This window comes from Mus caroli, chromosome 16, assembly GCF_900094665.2.
Source record: "Mus caroli chromosome 16, CAROLI_EIJ_v1.1, whole genome shotgun sequence".
NCBI lineage: Eukaryota > Metazoa > Chordata > Mammalia > Rodentia > Muridae > Mus > Mus caroli.
Genome location: NC_034585.1, coordinates 72,106,493 through 72,111,116, shown reverse-complemented (window position 1 = coordinate 72,111,116; position 4,624 = coordinate 72,106,493).

Below are 4,624 nucleotides of genomic sequence, written 5' to 3'. Positions count from 1 at the left end.
AGGGGCTTGTATTTCTTGCCCTTGTAGAATTTCCTGAGCTTTTCTTTTTGAGTCTGGTTAATAACAGTGAGGACTCAGGAGGTAGATTTGCAAACGACTTGTATCTTGGAGAGCTTGGACTCTGCGCCGCCTGTCACTTTAGCGACCCGAAGCTGGGACAATTCCACCTTCAGATCGTCCAGTTGTTCCAACAGCTCCTCCTTCTTCTTGCCGCGCAGGTCCCGAGCCTCAATCTTGGCCATTTCGGCGTTGTTCACGGCTGAAGCCACCTGGTTCGAGAAAGAGGAAAGGGCGGAGCCGACTTCCTCAACTCAAGAAAGAATTTTAAGAATGACTCTTTTTAGGGTGAAGAGAATGTCGTAACATTTGACTGTGGGTGTGACTACACCAACATTGTGAATTTACTAAAACCATGAAAACATGATGAAAGAATGTATGAAAGAATGAATCCTATAGTATGAGATTGTACCTCAATAAAGCTGTTGGAAAAAATAGTAGGTTATGTGTAACATAAAATACCTGTGCTAGCCTTATTTATAATAGCCAGGAGCTGGACCTCTCCTCCCATTGATGAGCAAGGCCATCCTCTGCTACATATGCAGCTGGAGCCATGTGTACTCCTTTGGCTTAGTTCCTGGGAGTTCTAGGGGGTCTGGTTGGTTGATATTGTTGTTCTTCCTATGAGCTTGCATACTCTTTCATCTCCTTCAGTCCTTTCTCTAACTCCTCTATTGGGAACCCCGTGCTTGGTCTAATGGTTGGCTGGCAGGGCCTCTCAGGGGCCAGCCATATCAGGCTCCTTTCAGCATGCACTTCTTGGCATCCACAATAGTGTCTGGGTTTGGTAACTGTATATGGGATAAATCCCCAGGTGGGGTAGTCTCTGGATGGCCTTTCCTTCAGTCTCTGCTCAACACTTTTTCTCCATATTTTCTCCTGTGAGATTTTTGTTCTCCTAAAAAGGACAGAAGCACCCACACTTAGGTCTTTCTTCTTATTGAGCTTTATGTGATCTGTGAATTATATCCTGGTTATTTGGGGCTTTTGTTTTAACATCCACTTATCAGTGAGTGCATACCATGTGTGTTCTTTTGTGACTGGGTTACCTCACTCGGGATGATATTTCCTAGTTCTATCCATTTGCCTGAGGATTTCATGAATTCATCATTTTTAATAGCGGAGTAGTCCTCCATTGTGTACGGGTACCACATCTTCATTATTCCTCTGTTGAGGGACATCCGGGTTCTTTCCAGCTCCTGGCCCAGTGTAGGGAAATTGAGGGCAGGGAGGTGGGTGGGAGGGCAGGTGGAGGAACACCCTCATAGAAAGTGAGGATTCTAACACTATCAGTATCATTTTATAAGGATTAAATGTATTAATACATGTAAAATAATACAGTGTCTTATGTACAAGGTTGCAATAAAAATATCAAACATTAAAAAAAAAAAAAAACCAACCCTGTGCTAAATGCCTGATAACTCACCAATGGAGAGGATGGAGAGGTAAATGAGGACACCAGACACAGATTTCTCAATATTTTTACCCTTATTTGTATTTATACTCCTCTGACATGGTCAGAAAGTGATATTCTCTAAACAAGGAGTATTCCTTGTAAGCTTGGGAATTTTACTTAAGGTGGATATCACAGTTAAATACAATAAAAACACTGCATTGGACAGCCACACTCATGTATGTACATTATCTGCAGTGTTTTCTTGCAAGGCCATTTGTTCCATCACCATCTAAATCCAAGTCAAAGCACCATTGTAGAGCATGCTTTGCCAGCATTTCTACAGTGAGTGTAGTCTTGGTGTATTTTAAACAACCTTATAATGTTGAATTAAGTAAAACATACTGTACATGAAAAAACCAGCCTTATTTTAGTAATGGTCACTGGTATTTTTGGTGATGTGCTCATTTATACAAAAAAAATTGCAAAAAATTGGACTATTAAAAAGATTAAAATGAGGGTTAGAAAAAATGGCTCAGTAGCTAAACACACTAGCCATACAAGTTTGAGAATTAACTGTATTTGAATCTCTATAAGCCACAGAATTGTAGAGGAAACATCTGGAATTCCAGGGATTCTGTATAGAGATAAGTGTGGACAGGAGAATCTATAAAACAGAATGGAAGAGAACTCTGAAGTACCAAACAAGAAGAGAGAGAGAGAGAGAGAGAGAGAGAGAGAGAGATACAGAGAGAGACAGAAACAGAGAGAGACAGAGAGACAGAGAGAGACAGAGAGAGGCAGAGAGAAACAGAGACAGAGAGAGAGAGACAGAGAGAGACAGAAAGAGACACAGAGAGAGAGAGAGATAGAGAAGGTAAGGACCAACACTGTTGTCCTCTGACCTCCATACAGGAGTCTGATTTGTGCACCTGCATTCATGAACATGAATGTGCTTGCACACATGTGCACACAAATCATAAGTATATCTTAAAGAACTTCTGTCTTATTCATGTGTAACTTAATGCATCTTATCAGTAGTAGTATTGCTATCTCTCTACAGTAAACATAACTTTACTACATGGATGAAGGCAGTATGGGCTTAGGCAGCAATGACACCATGAAGAACAGCAACATGAAAGCAACATGAAATGTTTTTTTTTTTTTTATGCTTCAAGCTCATCTCTAAAAAGTAAGTTTCATTAAGTGTAGTAGGACTTCTCAATAAATCTCTTTTTAAAAATTATCATTACTTTTTCTAATTCTTAGCCCTTACGTGGCCAACATCCCATAGAAATGCTTTCAAAGTAGATGAAGGAGTCATTATCTAATTTGTCGTTGAGAATCCCACTTTCACAGAATCAATGGATGTCTGTTATGGTTCATTTTAGGAAGATCCATTTTCTGAGAGTTATCCTACAGAATAATGAAGACATATTGAGGTGTGCTCCCATACATGATAACATAAAACATGCTATCTCTTTTATTGGTTATTTTATTTATTTCCATTTCAAATGTTATTTCTTTCCCAGTTTTTCCTCCACAAACTCCCTATCCCCTCCACCCTTGTGTTAGGGATAGGACCGAAGGAGCTGAAGGAGTTTGCAACCCCATAGGAAGAACAACAAAATCAACCAATCAGATTCTTCAAAGCTCCCAGAGACTAAACCACCAAACAAACAAACAAACAAACAAAAAACATATCTTAAAAATAGAAAATGTTAAATTCTTCAGGAAAAAAATCATAGGAAAATGTCATAGATTTCTATCTGAGTTATTTAATTGTGAGAAATAAATCAAAAATTACTATGGACAATATCAGAGGTCACCCTTAAAAGAGTTCATGCTCCCAACAGGTATTTTTCAAATACCATTGGGTCTGAACTGATCAACAATGGGTGATCAATATGCTCTGTTTACTGTCCTTTTGCTGGAAATACAAATACTGAGCTTTTGAAGACTTCACTACTGAGGGTAACTTGTCTCCCTATGTCTCCATGTGCACTGCAAGCCTTTGCTTGGCAAATAACTTACTATCTGTTGAAACTATGGGATTTTTGTTGTCGTTTTGCTTTGTGTTTCTTTTTCTGTAGTTCTCTCCTCAAGAACCAGTTTCTGAGAAAAACAAGGACAGCGACCAACATCCATGTGTGTATCCTCTTCAAACCTCTACGTCAACCTTACTGCAGCTTCTTTTTTGTCTTAGACCAACAAAGGTCATTGTCTTAGCATAGACCAACATGTCAATTCCTCCAAATTGAAGATCGTTATTTACCTGTTAAGTCAAGGTTAATTAACTATGTCTGCTTTCCCCAGGGGCAAACAAAACAAAACAAAACAAAACAAAAACCTCAATCTTCCTGTTTATCTACAATTTTTGTCAGCATTTTAGTTGTACAGTTTCCATAATAGGTTACTATAACTTAGGATGCTTCTTCTCACACATATTTACTTTGGACGATGTGATTGGTTGACTGAAATTGACAAATACTTGGACAACTTTTGTGTCATCTCCACACCTGCCTTATAATGTACCCTTTAGTTGCAGCAGTCCTCATGTTGGGCTGAGGGGCAGCAGTGTTCTTGTAAAGGCAATGGTAGATGACTCCACAGTAGAGGATTTGTAAAGGATGAGAGAGAGAAATATCTAGCTGGCTGGCCAATATCTACCATTTTTAAATGGCCAGTGCTTGCTTTATGCCTAATGCTGACCCACAGTAATTCAGCAACATGAACACACATAATTGCACACATAAAGCAATTTTATGCTTTCAATTTTCTCAACCAGTAAATAGGGGGAAAAATCAACATATCTGAATTGAATGTAAACAAAATAGGTTTGTTCTTTTTCATCGTTTAGAAGTGGTATTTGGGGATTGCTTATTGGGTAATTTATGATTTTTCTCCATTCTCAGTTTTAGAACCGTTTTTTTTTTCATATAATATACAAATGTGAGCAGGTAAGTCTTACATTAGTGGGACTGTTGTGAATATACAGAATCAGGTCATATATAGAACCAGATCAAAGGCTGTGTCTTTTTGCCATAAATTCCAAGCCATCACATTAATCATTAATTGGAAATTTTCATATATTTATTTAGTTATACTTAACATGAAGGTCTATTGAATTTTGTGATTATATATATGCAATAACTTCAAATATTTTAAAGCTTT